General features: G+C 49.2%; 1 long non-coding RNA gene across 2 annotated transcripts in view; it reads left to right on the forward strand.

Moving 5' to 3' along the window:
- Positions 1 to 447: 447 nt before the first annotated feature.
- LOC143630186 (uncharacterized) overlaps positions 448 to 24217 on the forward strand; it is a 68725-nt gene continuing 44955 nt past the window's right edge. The window contains exons 1-3 of one of the 2 annotated variants that reach the window (XR_013153115.1): positions 448 to 535; positions 610 to 783; positions 915 to 1099. This is a non-coding gene — a long non-coding RNA (uncharacterized LOC143630186). Of the gene's footprint in view, positions 536 to 609; positions 1100 to 24217 lie in introns of both variants that reach the window. The other variant, XR_013153114.1, reaches the window with a different exon arrangement.

Consider the following 24217-nt stretch of genomic DNA (forward strand, 5'->3'; position numbering starts at 1 on the left):
GTTTGTAGTGTCATCAACCCGTGTTATCTCCACTAGTGAATGATGGACCATAGTTTTTCTCCTAAAGATGACAATGATCTACGTGAATAATAATACATGTCCAGTGGGAGCAAATGATTACATTTGATTTTTAAATATGCTTGCCTTTCACATCTTGTACGTGTCAAATAGTCGAATCAATTCCCATTTATGCATAGAACATTTGCATGTGCCATGAGTTATCAGTACGCACGTTTGAGATGCATAGAACATAGAATCAATCAAACTCATCTTAATGTGTGGGAAAGGCTTGAGAGGTGAAACATTGAATTTAGGATTAAAAAAAATAGAAAGAAAGCAATACACCTTCGTACAAGGAGGTATTATAAATGGAAGTGTATTGGTTACAACTTGGAAGACAAAAAACACTATACTTTTTCCTCAATTCCCTTGTCTAACGAACACCAACTTCTCTACGGCAGAACCAAAATGGCTCCCAAGTTAAAATCAAAACTGGCAGCCGCACCGGCCATCTCCGTCAAAGTTGCATATCAAGGTAAATAAATCTTTTCAAAATTTGGAGATTTTTTGAACTTATTCATAGTGTAACTAAAAAATGTTATTCGAAAGTTAATTCAGTTGCTCCTGGTAACGAAGATGCTAAGACTGTATCGGAGATTAAGACCGATAACATCAATCATGCGGTCTCACCTATTGTTACCTCGTCGAACAAGTATCCTCTCAATCTAGGCATTTCGATGATGAAGTTTAGTTTCATAATTTTACTACTATTCACAATTTTCGGTAAGCTGTAAATTACTTATTGCTTATCGTCCATTCATATTTTTTACTTCTAACCTTCTTACATATGAGTAACACATTTCTGTTGACATATTACTTACTTTCATTGCTCTTTTTATGCCAACCTAATTTAGGGAGCATGATGACAACCGGCTAAGCATATAAAGAAACTTGGCATTTTATTCAGTGTGATCCATACACTTGTTTCTCACTATGCAGAGGTAGACGAGGGGTGCCGACAGGCCAGTGCATCCATGGAAATACTTGTGTGTGCGTTTTTAATCGTATAGATCCAATGGATTTTGCGAAAATATGAAAAGTTGTATGTTATTTAATTAATTTAGAGGGCAACATCTAAAAAGATTATTGCTCTTAATACAAAGTTTTATTATATATATTTAAAACGGCGACAAGAACATTAAAATATTAGCAAGACTTTACAAAAAAAAGTCACAAGTTATAAATATAAGTAAGAAAACAACACCACTTTGATAACGGGAAGTTATATTGTACGCAGGCCATGCTGGTTGGTGAAGAGGTAGGTCCCAGCAGAGACCAGTTGGTCCCGCAAGACTCACCTTGAACAGGGTTGTCTGCGCAAAGGCCATCTGCTCCCGCAGGACCCACCATGCTCATAGAATCTTACGCGCAGTACGCAAGCTGTACACGCAGGGAAAGCCTCCCAATGGTGAAGTACCCCGCCTGTTCCCGCAGTTGCGGATACAAGCCATCAGGGAAGGCTACCCGCAGACAGCAAGGCTACACGTACAAGATTAGCTACTTCAGCAGTCACGTGAAGGCATGAGCAAGGCGGGAACAATCCCGCCCAAATGAGCCAGTCTGATTCTGAAAGATCTTTTGTACCATACCTACCAAGGTATGGATAGGACAGACGATCTGACCAGAACAGCCCATGAGCCAATCACAGGGTGACAGCTCACCGACAACAGTGCGAGGAGGAGCACCCTCTAGTACTGTTTGTCACTATTAGCCGCTGCCTACTCACCAACTCTCACTGTGGAGCAGGCGCAGCCTACAGTTGGTGGAATAGTATTACTGTTGGCCGTAACCTATTCACCAACCAGCATGGCCTGCGTACAATCCACAGTCAGTAGGACGTGCATGGTCTACAGTTGGTGGAATAGTGCAGCCGACTTTATTACTGTTGGCTGTAACCTACCCACCAACCAGTATGGCCTGTGCGTAATCCACTGTTGGTTGAACAGGAATACTATTCAGCCGGCTGTACCTTCTAGAAAACCTACCTTCGGCTATAAATACTCCAATATCTTGGAATGGTAAGATCATCTACTATCTCGTATAACTTACTTGATAACTGCTCTAATAGTATTCACATACTTTTATATACAAAGAGCAATATAGACTGATTCTCACGCCGGAGGGTGGTCACAAGGAGGAACCCCCCCTTCTCAGTGACGAGCTTACGGTGTCTGTTTTGCAGGTTCCCGGAAGTACAACCTACTCTGCCGGACCTAACCTTCGTGGGAAACATTACCTGGCCCCCAGATTACCCGTAATCTGCCCGGGGTTGATTAGTGTTTCTTCATTGGCGCCATCCGTGGGTAAAGCTAGAACTACATCTTTCTCCAGTTTTTCAAAACTTCCAAGATGACTAGAGAAATTCCGGTAACCACAACCCCAGCCACTGGGGTTAACACCGGCAACACAATGTTTACAAACACTACCCCAGCCACCCAAGCTGGGGCAAGTGAAATACATTTTACGAACACTACCCCAGTCACTCATGTAGGGGCAAGTGGAGTAAATATTCCACTGGGATTCACTGATGCCCAGCTGGAAAAACGACCTCGAGCCCCTCGCCAAACACTTGATCAAGTGAAGGCATGGGCCGAGGCACGTCAAAGAGAATTTCAGGCTGAGTTGGACGAACGCTTGCGTTCAGTCCAACAAGCTGAGGAATTCGGTAGTACTCGCCAGCACCTCAACATGAGTAGTGAGTACGAGTACTCAGACGGCGAGGGGGAAGACTCCGACACCGACGCGAACCCTCGCCATAGGGCGAAAGGGAAGCGTAAGGAAACGGATCCCCAGCCAAAAAGGAACTTTGGGGAAGCATTCCAACCAGTCACGGAAAAAAGCTCTCGCGACTTCTCCAAGGCCTTTAGACCTACTGCTACAAACGCAGGAAGGTCAAAATTTGCAAGGGACATTGCAGAAGCAATCGCCCCGAGGAGTGCCAAACAAATGTCCAACGTTGGCACATACGATGGTCTATCCGACCCAGATGACCATCTGAACAGGTTCATTGCGGGGGCAACCGTCAGTAACTGGACGGAACCCACGTGGTGCTACATGTTCCAGATGACTCTGGTAGGAGCAGCCAGAGCATGGTTCGACCGTTTACCGGTCCACCACATTTATGACTGGGCAGACTTCCAAAACAAGTTCAGTCAACAGTTTAGTCAACAGAGGAAACACACTGAGGAGCAGTGGACGATCCTCAACTGTGTCAGAGAAGAGGATGAATCCTTACTAGACTTCATCACCCGCTTCAACTCCAAGAAGGTGAGTCTGGGCAACATCAGTGAAGACCTCGTTCGCGCCGCTTTCATTCAGGGCGCTGAATACCCAGAACTCATCCGCACTCTGACGGGTAAAGACGGTATGCCATCCACGTGGGATGCCATAATGACGGCAGCCAAGCGCTTTGCCGAAACAGAGAAACAGCTGGGAAGAGATCTCCCCCACAATACAAACCTCTACACGCAGAGGACAAGGGAGAATAATGTAAGAACCGCCCGGCTAAACAAAAAGAGGCGGCAAGGTATTTGGCAGTCAAGGATAAACTTTGACGCCCCCTCAAGCTCTCGCCCTCTGGTTGGCGGAAGGGACAAAACGCACCCTTTGAACCGAAAAAACCGCTGGACGCCACTCACCAAGAGCGTCACGGAGATATTTGCCACGGAAAAACTGCCATGGCCAAAAGCTCCAGTGATCCGACAGAAACCCAATGCGGATCAAAGCAAGTCTTGTGACTTCCATGGGACAAAGGGCCATAGCACTGAGGAGTGCACATCCTTGAGGGACATCGTCGAGACATTCGTCAAGGATGGGAGGCTCGCACACCTCGTGGCATCTATCAAGAAGGGAGGAAGGAACGACAACAGGTACAAGGGTAACGGACGGAAGCCCGTCGACATTAGCATCAACATGGTCCATGGTAAGGTCAGAGGAAGAAAGAGACCAATGACCGAACCATGCGCATGGAAGGAAGCAGAAGTGCGCTTCCCGCGAGTGCCGGGAGGCCCAAACAAAGAAGGCCCCATTGTCATTAAAAGCCAGCTGGGGCACTACATCACCTCCCGCACCCTCGTTGACAATGGCGCATCGTCGACAGTGATGTACAGGCAGTTCTTCGACAAGCTCGATGATGAAGACAAGGAACGCCTGGAGACGGTCTACGCTTCAATGGAAGGGTTTGACGGCAGCATGAACACTCCCTTGGGCATCCTATCTTTCCCCGTCACTCTCACTGATGGGAATTATTCACGCACGGAGGATGTGGATTTTGTTGTGATGAAAAAACCACATCATACGTATGACATCCTATTCGGGAGAGACGGGATGGCAAGATTCAACGCTGTGGTATCCTCAGTCCACGGCATGATGGGATGGCCAACAACTGAAGGCGTAGCGATGATCACGGGCATTCCCCAGGTATGCATCGCATCTGTCTCCTCTAAACCCAAACCGAAGATGGCCAAACAAACCATCACTGAGCCTGAACAGTGGGCACTCAATGGGAAATATCCCGATCAGGCCGTTACCATTGGCCCGACAATTGTTGATCCAACACGCACCTTACTCAAGCGCTTACTACAGCGAAACGCAGACATCTTCGCGTGGACACCAGCCGACATGACTGGTGTACCCCGGGGAAAGGCAGAGCATAAGCTCAAATGCGATCCGGCCGTAACGCCGATCGTACAAAAGCGCAGAGTAATGGGGCCCGAGCAAACCAACGCGTGCAGAACCCAAGTCAAGGAACTCCTTGATGCGGGCATCGTGCGCGTTAGCAAATATCAAACATGGGTTGCAAATCCCGTAATGGTACCGAAGAATAACAAACAATGGCGCATGTGCATAGATTTCAAAGATTTGAATAAAGCATGCCCCAAAGATTGTTATCCGTTGCCAGAAATTGATCTCAAGGTGGATTCGGTGGCACCATTTCGCCTTAAATGCTTCTTGGATGCGTATAAGGGGTACCATCAAATCCACATGGCTGTGGATGACCAGGACAAAACCGCCTTTCGGACGCCCGATGGCACATTTTGTTATAAAATGATGCCGTTCGGACTTAAGAATGCGGGGTCCACGTACCAACGACTAATGGACAAAGAGTTTCACGCCCAAATTGGGAGAAACTTGGAAGTCTATATGGATGATTTGGTCATCAAAAGCCCCGAGCCAGAGACGATGTTGAAAGACATTGAGGAAACTTTCAACACGCTCAGAAAGATAAACATGAAGCTCAACCCGAGCAAGTGTTCATTTGGGGTGGAAGAAGGGAAGTTCTTAGGGGTCATTATTACTAAAGATGGCTTCAGAGCGAACCCTGAAAAGGTCGAAGCCATTGTCAAAATGGAATCACCTACCACCATAAAACAGGCTCAAACACTTAATGGACGACTAGTCGCGCTTAACCGCTTTTTGGCAAACCATGCGGATAGGTCGTTCCCTTTTGTGTCAACACTAAGAAATTGTTTAAAGAAAACGCACTTCCGCTGGACACCAGAAGCAGAAGCAGCTTTCCAGGAGATTCGATCACGCCTGATCGAACTCCCAACACTCACAGCACCACAAGCGGGAGAGGAGTTAATCCTATACCTCTCCGCAACAGATAGAGCAACCGGGGCAGTCCTGCTTGTAGAACGAAAAGGCATCCAGATGCCAATCTATTATGTTAGCCGCGTGCTGGCAGACGCGGAAACCCGGTACTCTACCCTGGAAAAACTGGTCTTGGCACTTATACACGCTTCACGCAGGTTGAGACGATATTTCCAGGGTCACCCAATCACTATTCTCACCAACTTCAAACTCTCAAATGTTCTAGGCAAACCCGAGTTATCGGGACGCCTAGCCAAATGGGCAATTGAATTGGGAGAATATGCGATTCAATACAAGCCGAGACCAGCCATTAAAGGCCAGGTCCTGGCTGATTTTATTGCCGAAGTCCCCGCTGCACGGGAGAAAGAGTGCCAGGAGGAGGTTCAACCCTCCCCAGCACACGAAATCGATGAGGTCTGGCGACTCTATACTGATGGAGCAGCTAGTAACGAGGGTTCAGGCGCAGGGTTAAAATTAACAAACCCAGCAGGCCAGGAATATACTTATGCTATTCGGCTGGATTTCCCAAGTACGAATAACGAAGCTGAATATGAAGCATTCCTGGCCGGATTGAGGATTGCGCGAAGGATGGGTGTCAAAAATTTGGAAGCCCACGTTGATTCCATGCTAGTGGCAAACCAAATAAACGGGACGTACACGGCTGTGAACCACACAATGGCCCTGTACCTTGCCCAAGCCAAAGCCATCATGCGCGATTTTAATGATTGTAAAGTGATACACGTCAAGCGCAGCGAAAACAAATCTGCGGATGCGTTAAGCAAGCTTGCATCACTGGCCTTCACCCACTTGGGAAAGGACATCCGCGTGGAACTCCTCGAAACACCATCAGTCCCGCACAAGGAAATTTGTGTCATCCAAACCGGTACAGAAACATGGATGACCCCAATAATAAAATACCTTGAAGCAGGAACGTTACCAGAGTCGAAGTCACAGGCAAGAAAACTACGCTGTAAAGCACTAAATTATCAGCTGGTCAATGACACCCTTTACAGACGTAACTTTCTTGGCCCGTTGTTAAGATGCGTGGACAACCAAGATGCTGACTACCTCCTGAGGGAGGTTCACGAAGGCATCTGTGGAGTACACGCAGGCCCCCGCGCTGTGGTAGCCAAGCTAAACAACGCAGGATACTTCTGGCCGGGGATGCATATGGACGCGTTGGCATACATCAGAAAATGCAGATCTTGCCAGCTTTACGCACCCAACACGCATCGCCCGAAAAATGATCTTGTTCCTGTCACTTCCTCGTGGCCATTTCAGAAGTGGGCCATCGACGTGACAGGCCCATTTCCAACAGCAGCTGGGAATGTTCAGTTCCTAGTGGTAGCCATTGACTACTTCACCAAATGGATAGAAGCGAAACCTTTAGCCCAAACGACCGCAAAGCATATCAAAAAATTTATTTGGGAATTTATTATTTGTCGTTTTGGACTTCCACAGAATTTGGTAAGCGACAATGGCACCAACTTTGCTGACAAGAAGCTACAGCAGTGGCTGAAAGAACTTCAAATCACCCACACCTTTACCTCAGTGGCACACCCGCAAGGTAACGGTGAGGTAGAAAGAGCAAACAAGAGCATCGTCGAAGGCATCAAGAAAAGACTCTTGGAACACAGATCCGGCTGGGTGGACGAGCTTCCGCACGTCCTTTGGGCAAACAGAACGCTGAAGAAGACCAGTACGGGAGAAACCCCGTTCAGTCTCACTTATGGCACTGAAGCCATGATCCCAGTCGAAATCGGTTTACCCTCACCAAGGGTCTTAATCCAACCAGAAGACAATGATGCGGAAAGACGGTTAGACCTTATGCTAGCCGAAGAGCGCAGAGACTTAGCCGCCGTGCGTGAAGAAAACTACAAACGACAAATGCAAAAATACTACAACACGCGGGTAAAACTCTGCAACTTCAAGGAAGGAGACTACATACTGCGTAACAACGAGGCTTCGAACCAACAACGCCCAGGAAAGTTGGCCCCGATTTGGGAGGGGCCATACATTATCAAAGAGGTTCTGGGAAAGGGCGCGTACCGGCTCGAAAGGCTCGATGGCACTCCCATCCCTAGAACATGGAATGGAGCTCAATTACGCAAATGTTATATGTAGATCAATTCCAACTTGTAAAGAAAAGGCCTAGAGCCACTTCTAATGGAAATGATTCTCCTTTCATGATGTATTGATAGCTTGTAACCTATGAACTTCCCTTACAGGAAGAAGTAGTTGCGTGTGGAAGGCGGCAATACCCGCATAAACACAACGCCAAAATGTTAAAAAAGTTCTAAGGAAAACCTACACGCAGGTCAGATGTAGGTAAGGTTTAGCCATCCTTGTAGGTGCAAGTGACGGTCTTACCCGCACAATCACATTCAAGGAAGCCAAACTTAACTTACCATCTACCACGTTAAAAGGTTAACTTATGAACACTTAAAAAAGGATAAGAAAAACCTACACGCAGGTCAGATATAGGTCTAAAGTTAAAGCCATCCTTCTAAGTGCAAGTGACGGTTACACCCGCACAATCACGAAAGAGGGAGCAAAAACTTTAGTCCATTATCAACCACGTTCAAAGGTTTAACTTAATGCCTTAGAAATTTTGAAAAACCTACACGCAGGTCAGATAGAGGGTAAAGGTTAGCCATCCTACCAAGTGCAAGTGACGGTTTTACCCGCACAATCACGAAGGAGGAGGCGAAACTTTAGCCCATCATCAACCACGTTCAAAGGTTCTTATTCTAAACACTTGGGAAATTGCTAATTTAAACTAAGTATGCAAGTCATAAGTTTATAAAGCAAAGAACCCAAGGAAGGAAATAACAATCTTATACGCAAAGAGATTAATATTTCACAATCATTTACAAGAATGGCTGGGTAACTACCCGCCTAAAAGAAATCTATACAAAGCTAAGTCTATCCTACCAGCGGGAAGGGATCTTCAGGATCAGGCTTCAGGGCCACCTCCGCTTGGGCCAGCACCATCAGAGCGCGGCTGCCCAAGGAAAGCCTTAAGGATGTTTAGCCCATCATCAGCAGCAGCAGCTTCATTCACCTTCTCCACCACTGGATGCGGGAAGGCAGCGTACTGGTTCACAGCTTGGTCATAAGCAGCTTCAGTGTTAACATTGAACAAAGGGAAGTTGGAGGGCGGAAAGCCTCTCTCAGCAAACCCTAGACCAAGCAGGAAGCCAGTCTTCTGCCCATCCTCATGAGAAGCGTTGAGGGCTGCGCTCATCGCATCGTCATAAGAGGTCTCTGAAAGGACCTGACGCACAACCTACAAAAGAATAAAGTTAGAACATTTTCTAATTACGAGCAGAAAGCGTAAAGAAAAAGAGGATACCTGAGGCAACGCTTCTCGAAGCAACCATTGGAGGGTAGCTTGACTTTCTTTACAAGCACGTTCGGCTCCGCTTTTATCAAGGTTGGCAAGTTGAACTTCCTTGGCGGCAGCTTCTTCGACGCTTTTGAGTTTCCTTTCAGTACGGTCAAGCACCCCCCTCTGGTCAAGGATTTCCTGCAGCTTCTTGGCATCTTCCATTGCCAAGGCGTCATGAGCATGCTGTAGAGCCTTTAATTTGCATTTAAGCTGCTCATTCTCTTCGCGAAGTGGCTCAGCAACAGCTTCAGCCTTGGCAGCCCTCTCAGTTGAGTTTCGCGCAGTCTCCTTGGCCAGCCGAAGCTGTTCATTCACAGCTTGGGCAGCCTTGGAGCGGGCCTCGAGTCGCGCCTGGACTTCAACCTCAAGGGCCTTGAATGCCTTCTCCTTCTCGGCTGCGGCAGCGGCCAACTGCCGGTTCTCCTCCCGAAGAGCCCGCGCTTCAGATATATCTTTGGCGCGAGCTGCTTTTAACTTGTCGTTTTCACGACAAAGCAGCTCGACGCGGGGCTGCGTTCGGGCTTGGAGAACCCGAAGCTCATTGGTTAGCCTACCCTCTTGGTAGCTAGCCATGGCTTCCCCCAACGCACCATGAGGAGCAGCGTGGCGAGCCCAGTCCACGCACTCCACAGGGGTGCGAAGGGTTGTTCCTCGGCGTATGTTCCATCTTGGAACATACACTTCATTGGAATCCGACACTGCAAAAGAAACAAAGGCAGTTAGGAAAAGATGATAAAAATATGTAAAGGAAAAGGAACCCTACGTACCTGTAGGGTCAATAACTGGCCGATAGCCGCCAAACCCATCACCTGAACCTAAAGGAAATCCATCCAACAGGTCAGGCAGACGGGAAGGTGGCACAGATCGGCGGGAAGCTTGGCGCATACCTGAAGGTCCGGCCGTCGGTGCCGGTGGCGCAGGTATAGTGGCAGCCGCTGTGGTAGCCATGGTTGGCGCCACCTCCTCAGCAACAGTAACCGCCGGCTCCGTGAAGGATGCTGTAAAAATTGCACTCACGGCCGGCGGAGACACCTCAGCTGGAACAGCCTCAGGAAGGCTGGAACCAGCGGAAGCAGGCGTAGACGCCTGGGTCGATGCCTCGGGAAGGCTGACCGAGCCTACCGTCATTGGCGGGGGAATACTTGCTCCAACTCCACCCTGGAATGCGTCAACATCCACACCTACATAAGCAAAAGTGTTAGAAAAATTTATTTTAAACAACAAATCTAGACAAGAATTATGGGGGTACTTACGGGGTTTCTTGAGCTTGAACGCACGGACGAGCGGGGGCGAACCCGATGGAGCCGGCCTCTTGACACCGGTAACCGTCGTTGCCGCTGCCTCCTCGGAGGTGACACCTGCAGCCTCCGGAGCGGTGGTCTCTTCACCACCGGGCTTCCCCGCCACCTCTGCATTATCTGACTCCGAGTCAGATAGGACTACCGGGTCGGCCGTAGAGGCCACCTTCTCCTTGCCCTTCGCGACGGCAGCCTTTCTCTTCCGCACCAGTGGAGGACCTTCTGCGGATTCCTCAGAAGAAGAAATGTCATGAACTCCAGCAGCAGGCACAGCTTTGAGAGGTTCAGGGTAGAAGATAGGCTTACCTGGCCGTCGGTGGCTCAGGATCTCTTGGCCTGGCGGGTAAACCTCCACGAACCGACCCGCAGTCTGCTCGAGGATGGGCAACTCGTTCTCGTCCAGAGCACGAGTACTCATCCGCGCAGGACCATCTTCCTCCCGCGGATTCAGGAGCGACTGAAGATCGTTACCCTCTGAAATCAACAAGAAAGTTAGAAAAAATCGTAGTCAGCAAAAAAGAAACAAGACATACCATAAGGGGTAGAGTTCGAACCATATTCAAGGACGATCGGAACCTTATCCGCATTCGCCGCCTTCCACACCCGGCTCATCCCCAGCATCACCATCGCCGACTCCGGAAAACGGAAAACCGGGGACTGGACCCGGGATATCTTCGAAAACCATTCCGCCTCCTCGTAGTTAAGGGCGGGAAGGTTCGGAAGCGCCTGGCCATTCTTAAACTTCATGGCGATGGGGACGGCGCGAGCGGATATGAAGAAGAACTCTCTTCTCCATGAGCGAAGACTCCGCTCGGTGGTACAAATCTTTAAACCCTTTATACGGGTTGTAAGAGTGTACCACCCCTGGATGCACCTCCAAGTGTAGAAGGTCATCAGACGGTCAACAAAGGGCTCAAGGCCCAGTATCCGGCACACCCACTCAAAGTGCCGGACCTTGGCAATGGCCATGGGGTGCACCTCTGTCAGGTGCACACCGTGCCTCTCCAGGACACGGTACACAAACTTTGTCAACGGAAACCTAAGGTTTCCGTAGACAAAGAATGCAGCATAAACCCCGATCTTGCCACTAGGGGCATCGTACACAGTATGGTGGGGTTCAGGAAACTCAGGCTCGAGAGACTCGAGCATGAACTTCCTGACGATATACTGGTACAGATCGACAGGAAGAGAACACTGGCACTCGCCAGCAGTCTTCTGATCATCAGTATCATGAGAAGACATGGTGGAAAGAAGAAAGTGATTTCGGGAAAATGCTTGCCTGAAAAGGGGAGTATTTGCCGGAAATCACTAAGAAGAAGAAGAAAGGTGAAAGTGTGAATTACAGATAACTCTCTCCTCCTTTATATAGTAATCGCAATTAATGCGGTGAATTTAATGCGGAGGAGAGAGAAATCAAAGGTGCAATGAAACTATGACACGTGGCAAAAAGCAGGCTGGCAACAGCTGTTGAAAGGACGTGTGCCAGTAATTTCGCGGCCACGCGCCTGAAAAATCACGCCCACGCGCCTGAAAAAACGACTGGAATGACCATGTTCTGTCACGTCACCATAACTTCCTGCACGTCCTGACACAGCCAGAAGAAACTGTCGCACGACGTCTCAGAGGTTTGGACTGTTCTTATCTTTTCACCAACTCTTCGAATTTCAAAATTCAAAATTCGAAAATATTAAAAAGTAAGCGGGAAAATATCCCTTACCCCTTGGCAAACAAGTAACCGTAAGACGGCTGCGGGTACAGTGTTAAGGCAAAACCCTTCACATACCTAGCACCCGCAGGGAATTGAAGCCAAGAAAACCTTGGTAAACAAGTAACCGTAAGACGGCTGCGGGTACAGTGTTAAGGCAGAACCCTTCACATACCTAGCACCCGCAGGGAATTGAAGCCAAGTACCCCGGCAACCAAGTAACTATAAGACGGGTGCGGGTACAGTGTAAAGGCAAAACCCTTCACATACCTAGCACCCGCAGGGAATTGACGCCAGGAATACCTTGGAAGTAAAGTAACCGTAAGACGAGCGCGGGTACAGTGTAAAGGCAAAACCCTTCACATACCTAGCGCGGGTACAGTGTAAAGGCAAAACAACACCCTTCACAAGTTATAAATATAAGTAAGAAAACCCCTGTTCAAGGTGAGTCTTGAAGAGGTAGGTCCCAGCAGAGACCAGTTGGTCCCGCAAGACTCACCTTGAACAGGGTTGTCTGCGCAAAGGCCATCTGCTCCCGCAGGACCCACCATGCTCATAGAATCTTACGCGCAGTACGCAAGCTGTACACGCAGGGAAAGCCTCCCAATGGTGAAGTACCCCGCCTGTTCCCGCAGTTGCGGATACAAGCCATCAGGGAAGGCTACCCGCAGACAGCAAGGCTACACGTACAAGATTAGCTACTTCAGCAGTCACGTGAAGGCATGAGCAAGGCGGGAACAATCCCGCCCAAATGAGCCAGTCTGATTCTGAAAGATCTTTTGTACCATACCTACCAAGGTATGGATAGGACAGACGATCTGACCAGAACAGCCCATGAGCCAATCACAGGGTGACAGCTCACCGACAACAGTGCGAGGAGGAGCACCCTCTAGTACTGTTTGTCACTATTAGCCGCTGCCTACTCACCAACTCTCACTGTGGAGCAGGCGCAGCCTACAGTTGGTGGAATAGTATTACTGTTGGCCGTAACCTATTCACCAACCAGCATGGCCTGCGTACAATCCACAGTCAGTAGGACGTGCATGGTCTACAGTTGGTGGAATAGTGCAGCCGACTTTATTACTGTTGGCTGTAACCTACCCACCAACCAGTATGGCCTGTGCGTAATCCACTGTTGGTTGAACAGGAATACTATTCAGCCGGCTGTACCTTCTAGAAAACCTACCTTCGGCTATAAATACTCCAATATCTTGGAATGGTAAGATCATCTACTATCTCGTATAACTTACTTGATAACTGCTCTAATAGTATTCACATACTTTTATATACAAAGAGCAATATAGACTGATTCTCACGCCGGAGGGTGGTCACAAGGAGGAACCCCCCCTTCTCAGTGACGAGCTTACGGTGTCTGTTTTGCAGGTTCCCGGAAGTACAACCTACTCTGCCGGACCTAACCTTCGTGGGAAACATTACCTGGCCCCCAGATTACCCGTAATCTGCCCGGGGTTGATTAGTGTTTCTTCATTGGCGCCATCCGTGCATAAAGCTAGAACTACATCTTTCTCCAGTTTTTCAAAACTTCCAAGATGACTAGAGAAATTCCGGTAACCACAACCCCAGCCACTGGGGTTAACACCGGCAACACAATGTTTACAAACACTACCCCAGCCACCCAAGCTGGGGCAAGTGAAATACATTTTACGAACACTACCCCAGTCACTCATGTAGGGGCAAGTGGAGTAAATATTCCACTGGGATTCACTGATGCCCAGCTGGAAAAACGACCTCGAGCCCCTCGCCAAACACTTGATCAAGTGAAGGCATGGGCCGAGGCACGTCAAAGAGAATTTCAGGCTGAGTTGGACGAACGCTTGCGTTCAGTCCAACAAGCTGAGGAATTCGGTAGTACTCGCCAGCACCTCAACATGAGTAGTGAGTACGAGTACTCAGACGGCGAGGGGGAAGACTCCGACACCGACGCGAACCCTCGCCATAGGGCGAAAGGGAAGCGTAAGGAAACGGATCCCCAGCCAAAAAGGAACTTTGGGGAAGCATTCCAACCAGTCACGGAAAAAAGCTCTCGCGACTTCTCCAAGGCCTTTAGACCTACTGCTACAAACGCAGGAAGGTCAAAATTTGCAAGGGACATTGCAGAAGCAATCGCCCCGAGGAGTGCCAAACAAATGTCCAACGTTGGCACATACGATGGTCTATCCGACCCAGATGACCATCTGAACAGGTTCATTGCGGGGGCAACCGTCAGTAACTGGACGGAACCCACGTGGTGCTACATGTTCCAGATGACTCTGGTAGGAGCAGCCAGAGCATGGTTCGACCGTTTACCGGTCCACCACATTTATGACTGGGCAGACTTCCAAAACAAGTTCAGTCAACAGTTTAGTCAACAGAGGAAACACACTGAGGAGCAGTGGACGATCCTCAACTGTGTCAGAGAAGAGGATGAATCCTTACTAGACTTCATCACCCGCTTCAACTCCAAGAAGGTGAGTCTGGGCAACATCAGTGAAGACCTCGTTCGCGCCGCTTTCATTCAGGGCGCTGAATACCCAGAACTCATCCGCACTCTGACGGGTAAAGACGGTATGCCATCCACGTGGGATGCCATAATGACGGCAGCCAAGCGCTTTGCCGAAACAGAGAAACAGCTGGGAAGAGATCTCCCCCACAATACAAACCTCTACACGCAGAGGACAAGGGAGAATAATGTAAGAACCGCCCGGCTAAACAAAAAGAGGCGGCAAGGTATTTGGCAGTCAAGGATAAACTTTGACGCCCCCTCAAGCTCTCGCCCTCTGGTTGGCGGAAGGGACAAAACGCACCCTTTGAACCGAAAAAACCGCTGGACGCCACTCACCAAGAGCGTCACGGAGATATTTGCCACGGAAAAACTGCCATGGCCAAAAGCTCCAGTGATCCGACAGAAACCCAATGCGGATCAAAGCAAGTCTTGTGACTTCCATGGGACAAAGGGCCATAGCACTGAGGAGTGCACATCCTTGAGGGACATCGTCGAGACATTCGTCAAGGATGGGAGGCTCGCACACCTCGTGGCATCTATCAAGAAGGGAGGAAGGAACGACAACAGGTACAAGGGTAACGGACGGAAGCCCGTCGACATTAGCATCAACATGGTCCATGGTAAGGTCAGAGGAAGAAAGAGACCAATGACCGAACCATGCGCATGGAAGGAAGCAGAAGTGCGCTTCCCGCGAGTGCCGGGAGGCCCAAACAAAGAAGGCCCCATTGTCATTAAAAGCCAGCTGGGGCACTACATCACCTCCCGCACCCTCGTTGACAATGGCGCATCGTCGACAGTGATGTACAGGCAGTTCTTCGACAAGCTCGATGATGAAGACAAGGAACGCCTGGAGACGGTCTACGCTTCAATGGAAGGGTTTGACGGCAGCATGAACACTCCCTTGGGCATCCTATCTTTCCCCGTCACTCTCACTGATGGGAATTATTCACGCACGGAGGATGTGGATTTTGTTGTGATGAAAAAACCACATCATACGTATGACATCCTATTCGGGAGAGACGGGATGGCAAGATTCAACGCTGTGGTATCCTCAGTCCACGGCATGATGGGATGGCCAACAACTGAAGGCGTAGCGATGATCACGGGCATTCCCCAGGTATGCATCGCATCTGTCTCCTCTAAACCCAAACCGAAGATGGCCAAACAAACCATCACTGAGCCTGAACAGTGGGCACTCAATGGGAAATATCCCGATCAGGCCGTTACCATTGGCCCGACAATTGTTGATCCAACACGCACCTTACTCAAGCGCTTACTACAGCGAAACGCAGACATCTTCGCGTGGACACCAGCCGACATGACTGGTGTACCCCGGGGAAAGGCAGAGCATAAGCTCAAATGCGATCCGGCCGTAACGCCGATCGTACAAAAGCGCAGAGTAATGGGGCCCGAGCAAACCAACGCGTGCAGAACCCAAGTCAAGGAACTCCTTGATGCGGGCATCGTGCGCGTTAGCAAATATCAAACATGGGTTGCAAATCCCGTAATGGTACCGAAGAATAACAAACAATGGCGCATGTGCATAGATTTCAAAGATTTGAATAAAGCATGCCCCAAAGATTGTTATCCGTTGCCAGAAATTGATCTCAAGGTGGATTCGGTGGCACCATTTCGCCTTAAATGCTTCTTGGATGCGTATAAGGGGTACCATCAAATCCACATGGCTGTGGATGACCAGGACAAAACCGCCTTTCGGACGCCCGATGGCACATTTTGTTATAAAATGATGCCGTTCGGACTTAAGAATGCGGGGTCCACGTACCAACGACTAATGGACAAAGAGTTTCACGCCCAAATTGGGAGAAACTTGGAAGTCTATATGGATGATTTGGTCATCAAAAGCCCCGAGCCAGAGACGATGTTGAAAGACATTGAGGAAACTTTCAACACGCTCAGAAAGATAAACATGAAGCTCAACCCGAGCAAGTGTTCATTTGGGGTGGAAGAAGGGAAGTTCTTAGGGGTCATTATTACTAAAGATGGCTTCAGAGCGAACCCTGAAAAGGTCGAAGCCATTGTCAAAATGGAATCACCTACCACCATAAAACAGGCTCAAACACTTAATGGACGACTAGTCGCGCTTAACCGCTTTTTGGCAAACCATGCGGATAGGTCGTTCCCTTTTGTGTCAACACTAAGAAATTGTTTAAAGAAAACGCACTTCCGCTGGACACCAGAAGCGGAAGCAGCTTTCCAGGAGATTCGATCACGCCTGATCGAACTCCCAACACTCACAGCACCACAAGCGGGAGAGGAGTTAATCCTATACCTCTCCGCAACAGATAGAGCAACCGGGGCAGTCCTGCTTGTAGAACGAAAAGGCATCCAGATGCCAATCTATTATGTTAGCCGCGTGCTGGCAGACGCGGAAACCCGGTACTCTACCCTGGAAAAACTGGTCTTGGCACTTATACACGCTTCACGCAGGTTGAGACGATATTTCCAGGGTCACCCAATCACTATTCTCACCAACTTCAAACTCTCAAATGTTCTAGGCAAACCCGAGTTATCGGGACGCCTAGCCAAATGGGCAATTGAATTGGGAGAATATGCGATTCAATACAAGCCGAGACCAGCCATTAAAGGCCAGGTCCTGGCTGATTTTATTGCCGAAGTCCCCGCTGCGCGGGAGAAAGAGTGCCAGGAGGAGGTTCAACCCTCCCCAGCACACGAAATCGATGAGGTCTGGCGACTCTATACTGATGGAGCAGCTAGTAACGAGGGTTCAGGCGCAGGGTTAAAATTAACAAACCCAGCAGGCCAGGAATATACTTATGCTATTCGGCTGGATTTCCCAAGTACGAATAACGAAGCTGAATATGAAGCATTCCTGGCCGGATTGAGGATTGCGCGAAGGATGGGTGTCAAAAATTTGGAAGCCCACGTTGATTCCATGCTAGTGGCAAACCAAATAAACGGGACGTACACGGCTGTGAACCACACAATGGCCCTGTACCTTGCCCAAGCCAAAGCCATCATGCGCGATTTTAATGATTGTAAAGTGATACACGTCAAGCGCAGCGAAAACAAATCTGCGGATGCGTTAAGCAAGCTTGCATCACTGGCCTTCACCCACTTGGGAAAGGACATCCGCGTGGAACTCCTCGAAACACCATCAGTCCCGCACAAGGAAATTTGTGTCATCCAAACCGGTACAGAAACATGGATGACCCCAATAATAAAATACCTTGAAGCAGGAACGTTACCAGAGTCGAAGTCACAGGCAAGAAAACTACGCTGTAAAGCACTAAATTATCAGCTGGTCAATGACACCCTTTACAGACGTAACTTTCTTGGCCCGTTGTTAAGATGCGTGGACAACCAAGATGCTGACTACCTCCTGAGGGAGGTTCACGAAGGCATCTGTGGAGTACACGCAGGCCCCCGCGCTGTGGTAGCCAAGCTAAACAACGCAGGATACTTCTGGCCGGGGATGCATATGGACGCGTTGGCATACATCAGAAAATGCAGATCTTGCCAGCTTTACGCACCCAACACGCATCGCCCGAAAAATGATCTTGTTCCTGTCACTTCCTCGTGGCCATTTCAGAAGTGGGCCATCGACGTGACAGGCCCATTTCCAACAGCAGCTGGGAATGTTCAGTTCCTAGTGGTAGCCATTGACTACTTCACCAAATGGATAGAAGCGAAACCTTTAGCCCAAACGACCGCAAAGCATATCAAAAAATTTATTTGGGAATTTATTATTTGTCGTTTTGGACTTCCACAGAATTTGGTAAGCGACAATGGCACCAACTTTGCTGACAAGAAGCTACAGCAGTGGCTGAAAGAACTTCAAATCACCCACACCTTTACCTCAGTGGCACACCCGCAAGGTAACGGTGAGGTAGAAAGAGCAAACAAGAGCATCGTCGAAGGCATCAAGAAAAGACTCTTGGAACACAGATCCGGCTGGGTGGACGAGCTTCCGCACGTCCTTTGGGCAAACAGAACGCTGAAGAAGACCAGTACGGGAGAAACCCCGTTCAGTCTCACTTATGGCACTGAAGCCATGATCCCAGTCGAAATCGGTTTACCCTCACCAAGGGTCTTAATCCAACCAGAAGACAATGATGCGGAAAGACGGTTAGACCTTATGCTAGCCGAAGAGCGCAGAGACTTAGCCGCCGTGCGTGAAGAAAACTACAAACGACAAATGCAAAAATACTACAACACGCGGGTAAAACTCTGCAACTTCAAGGAAGGAGACTACATACTGCGTAACAACGAGGCTTCGAACCAACAACGCCCAGGAAAGTTGGCCCCGATTTGGGAGGGGCCATACATTATCAAAGAGGTTCTGGGAAAGGGCGCGTACCGGCTCGAAAGGCTCGATGGCACTCCCATCCCTAGAACATGGAATGGAGCTCAATTACGCAAATGTTATATGTAGATCAATTCCAACTTGTAAAGAAAAGGCCTAGAGCCACTTCTAATGGAAATGATTCTCCTTTCATGATGTATTGATAGCTTGTAACCTATGAACTTCCCTTACAGGAAGAAGTAGTTGCGTGTGGAAGGCGGCAATACCCGCATAAACACAACGCCAAAATGTTAAAAAAGTTCTAAGGAAAACCTACACGCAGGTCAGATGTAGGTAAGGTTTAGCCATCCTTGTAGGTGCAAGTGACGGTCTTACCCGCACAATCACATTCAAGGAAGCCAAACTTAACTTACCATCTACCACGTTAAAAGGTTAACTTATGAACACTTAAAAAAGGATAAGAAAAACCTACACGCAGGTCAGATATAGGTCTAAAGTTAAAGCCATCCTTCTAAGTGCAAGTGACGGTTACACCCGCACAATCACGAAAGAGGGAGCAAAAACTTTAGTCCATTATCAACCACGTTCAAAGGTTTAACTTAATGCCTTAGAAATTTTGAAAAACCTACACGCAGGTCAGATAGAGGGTAAAGGTTAGCCATCCTACCAAGTGCAAGTGACGGTTTTACCCGCACAATCACGAAGGAGGAGGCGAAACTTTAGCCCATCATCAACCACGTTCAAAGGTTCTTATTCTAAACACTTGGGAAATTGCTAATTTAAACTAAGTATGCAAGTCATAAGTTTATAAAGCAAAGAACCCAAGGAAGGAAATAACAATCTTATACGCAAAGAGATTAATATTTCACAATCATTTACAAGAATGGCTGGGTAACTACCCGCCTAAAAGAAATCTATACAAAGCTAAGTCTATCCTACCAGCGGGAAGGGATCTTCAGGATCAGGCTTCAGGGCCACCTCCGCTTGGGCCAGCACCATCAGAGCGCGGCTGCCCAAGGAAAGCCTTAAGGATGTTTAGCCCATCATCAGCAGCAGCAGCTTCATTCACCTTCTCCACCACTGGATGCGGGAAGGCAGCGTACTGGTTCACAGCTTGGTCATAAGCAGCTTCAGTGTTAACATTGAACAAAGGGAAGTTGGAGGGCGGAAAGCCTCTCTCAGCAAACCCTAGACCAAGCAGGAAGCCAGTCTTCTGCCCATCCTCATGAGAAGCGTTGAGGGCTGCGCTCATCGCATCGTCATAAGAGGTCTCTGAAAGGACCTGACGCACAACCTACAAAAGAATAAAGTTAGAACATTTTCTAATTACGAGCAGAAAGCGTAAAGAAAAAGAGGATACCTGAGGCAACGCTTCTCGAAGCAACCATTGGAGGGTAGCTTGACTTTCTTTACAAGCACGTTCGGCTCCGCTTTTATCAAGGTTGGCAAGTTGAACTTCCTTGGCGGCAGCTTCTTCGACGCTTTTGAGTTTCCTTTCAGTACGGTCAAGCACCCCCCTCTGGTCAAGGATTTCCTGCAGCTTCTTGGCATCTTCCATTGCCAAGGCGTCATGAGCATGCTGTAGAGCCTTTAATTTGCATTTAAGCTGCTCATTCTCTTCGCGAAGTGGCTCAGCAACAGCTTCAGCCTTGGCAGCCCTCTCAGTTGAGTTTCGCGCAGTCTCCTTGGCCAGCCGAAGCTGTTCATTCACAGCTTGGGCAGCCTTGGAGCGGGCCTCGAGTCGCGCCTGGACTTCAACCTCAAGGGCCTTGAATGCCTTCTCCTTCTCGGCTGCGGCAGCGGCCAACTGCCGGTTCTCCTCCCGAAGAGCCCGCGCTTCAGATATATCTTTGGCGCGAGCTGCTTTTAACTTGTCGTTTTCACGACAAAGCAGCTCGACGCGGGGCTGCGTTCGGGCTTGGAGAACCCGAAGCTCATTGGTTAGCCTACCCTCTTGGTAGCTAGCCATGGCTTCCCCCAACGCACCATGAGGAGCAGCGTGGCGAGCCCAGTCCACGCACTCCACAGGGGTGCGAAGGGTTGTTCCTCGGCGTATGTTCCATCTTGGAACATACACTTCATTGGAATCCGACACTGCAAAAGAAACAAAGGCAGTTAGGAAAAGATGATAAAAATATGTAAAGGAAAAGGAACCCTACGTACCTGTAGGGTCAATAACTGGCCGATAGCCGCCAAACCCATCACCTGAACCTAAAGGAAATCCATCCAACAGGTCAGGCAGACGGGAAGGTGGCACAGATCGGCGGGAAGCTTGGCGCATACCTGAAGGTCCGGCCGTCGGTGCCGGTGGCGCAGGTATAGTGGCAGCCGCTGTGGTAGCCATGGTTGGCGCCACCTCCTCAGCAACAGTAACCGCCGGCTCCGTGAAGGATGCTGTAAAAATTGCACTCACGGCCGGCGGAGACACCTCAGCTGGAACAGCCTCAGGAAGGCTGGAACCAGCGGAAGCAGGCGTAGACGCCTGGGTCGATGCCTCGGGAAGGCTGACCGAGCCTACCGTCATTGGCGGGGGAATACTTGCTCCAACTCCACCCTGGAATGCGTCAACATCCACACCTACATAAGCAAAAGTGTTAGAAAAATTTATTTTAAACAACAAATCTAGACAAGAATTATGGGGGTACTTACGGGGTTTCTTGAGCTTGAACGCACGGACGAGCGGGGGCGAACCCGATGGAGCCGGCCTCTTGACACCGGTAACCGTCGTTGCCGCTGCCTCCTCGGAGGTGACACCTGCAGCCTCCGGAGCGGTGGTCTCTTCACCACCGGGCTTCCCCGCCACCTCTGCATTATCTGACTCCGAGTCAGATAGGACTACCGGGTCGGCCGTAGAGGCCACCTTCTCCTTGCCCTTCGCGACGGCAGCCTTTCTCTTCCGCACCAGTGGAGGACCTTCTGCGGATTCCTCAGAAGAAGAAATGTCATGAACTCCAGCAGCAGGCACAGCTTTGAGAGGTTCAGGGTAGAAGATAGGCTTACCTGGCCGTCGGTGGCTCAGGATCTCTTGGCCTGGCGGGTAAACCTCCACGAACCGACCCGCAGTCTGCTCGAGGATGGGCAACTCGTTCTCGTCCAGAGCACGAGTACTCATCCGCGCAGGACCATCTTCCTCCCGCGGATTCAGGAGCGACTGAAGATCGTTACCCTCTGAAATCAACAAGAAAGTTAGAAAAAATCGTAGTCAGCAAAAAAGAAACAAGACATACCATAAGGGGTAGAGTTCGAACCATATTCAAGGACGATCGGAACCTTATCCGCATTCGCCGCCTTCCACACCCGGCTCATCCCCAGCATCACCATCGCCGACTCCGGAAAACGGAAAACCGGGGACTGGACCCGGGATATCTTCGAAAACCATTCCGCCTCCTCGTAGTTAAGGGCGGGAAGGTTCGGAAGCGCCTGGCCATTCTTAAACTTCATGGCGATGGGGACGGCGCGAGCGGATATGAAGAAGAACTCTCTTCTCCATGAGCGAAGACTCCGCTCGGTGGTACAAATCTTTAAACCCTTTATACGGGTTGTAAGAGTGTACCACCCCTGGATGCACCTCCAAGTGTAGAAGGTCATCAGACGGTCAACAAAGGGCTCAAGGCCCAGTATCCGGCACACCCACTCAAAGTGCCGGACCTTGGCAATGGCCATGGGGTGCACCTCTGTCAGGTGCACACCGTGCCTCTCCAGGACACGGTACACAAACTTTGTCAACGGAAACCTAAGGTTTCCGTAGACAAAGAATGCAGCATAAACCCCGATCTTGCCACTAGGGGCATCGTACACAGTATGGTGGGGTTCAGGAAACTCAGGCTCGAGAGACTCGAGCATGAACTTCCTGACGATATACTGGTACAGATCGACAGGAAGAGAACACTGGCACTCGCCAGCAGTCTTCTGATCATCAGTATCATGAGAAGACATGGTGGAAAGAAGAAAGTGATTTCGGGAAAATGCTTGCCTGAAAAGGGGAGTATTTGCCGGAAATCACTAAGAAGAAGAAGAAAGGTGAAAGTGTGAATTACAGATAACTCTCTCCTCCTTTATATAGTAATCGCAATTAATGCGGTGAATTTAATGCGGAGGAGAGAGAAATCAAAGGTGCAATGAAACTATGACACGTGGCAAAAAGCAGGCTGGCAACAGCTGTTGAAAGGACGTGTGCCAGTAATTTCGCGGCCACGCGCCTGAAAAATCACGCCCACGCGCCTGAAAAAACGACTGGAATGACCATGTTCTGTCACGTCACCATAACTTCCTGCACGTCCTGACACAGCCAGAAGAAACTGTCGCACGACGTCTCAGAGGTTTGGACTGTTCTTATCTTTTCACCAACTCTTCGAATTTCAAAATTCAAAATTCGAAAATATTAAAAAGTAAGCGGGAAAATATCCCTTACCCCTTGGCAAACAAGTAACCGTAAGACGGCTGCGGGTACAGTGTTAAGGCAAAACCCTTCACATACCTAGCACCCGCAGGGAATTGAAGCCAAGAAAACCTTGGTAAACAAGTAACCGTAAGACGGCTGCGGGTACAGTGTTAAGGCAGAACCCTTCACATACCTAGCACCCGCAGGGAATTGAAGCCAAGTACCCCGGCAACCAAGTAACTATAAGACGGGTGCGGGTACAGTGTAAAGGCAAAACCCTTCACATACCTAGCACCCGCAGGGAATTGACGCCAGGAATACCTTGGAAGTAAAGTAACCGTAAGACGAGTGCGGGTACAGTGTAAAGGCAAAACCCTTCACATACCTAGCGCTCCGCTGGGAATTGAAACCAAGAAGGATCTTCTGGGCAATGCTTGCGGAAACGGAAGTAACATCCCCGCATAGCGGGAACATCGAGAACTACGTTGTTTGAAGCTCCAAGATGGAATTGGTGGTCTTAACATAATTGATCACTATGTTCAAAACTACCAAAACCTCATGGAAAATACATACAACTGGGACTCAACGCTCCTGACTTGCGAGGAGGTTACAGACCTACCCGCATCATACCCAGAGACCAAGCAGGAAACTCGGGCATTTCTGCAAGTGACAAGGACTTCCCATGGAAAACCTTACAAAACCCTTTTCAAAACCCTTTGCTTAAGTCCAAAAGTTCACCTCACTTTATTAAACACGCATGAGAAGAACATTGGACTGGGGGGACTTGAAGAGGTAGGTCCCAGCAGAGACCAGTTGGTCCCGCAAGACTCACCTTGAACAGGGTTGTCTGCGCAAAGGCCATCTGCTCCCGCAGGACCCACCATGCTCATAGAATCTTACGCGCAGTACGCAAGCTGTACACGCAGGGAAAGCCTCCCAATGGTGAAGTACCCCGCCTGTTCCCGCAGTTGCGGATACAAGCCATCAGGGAAGGCTACCCGC

Source organism: Bidens hawaiensis, unplaced genomic scaffold (assembly GCF_021521415.1).
Source record: "Bidens hawaiensis isolate Kalapana, Puna unplaced genomic scaffold, B.hawaiensis_p1.1 tig00005588_1, whole genome shotgun sequence".
Lineage (NCBI taxonomy): Eukaryota > Viridiplantae > Streptophyta > Magnoliopsida > Asterales > Asteraceae > Bidens > Bidens hawaiensis.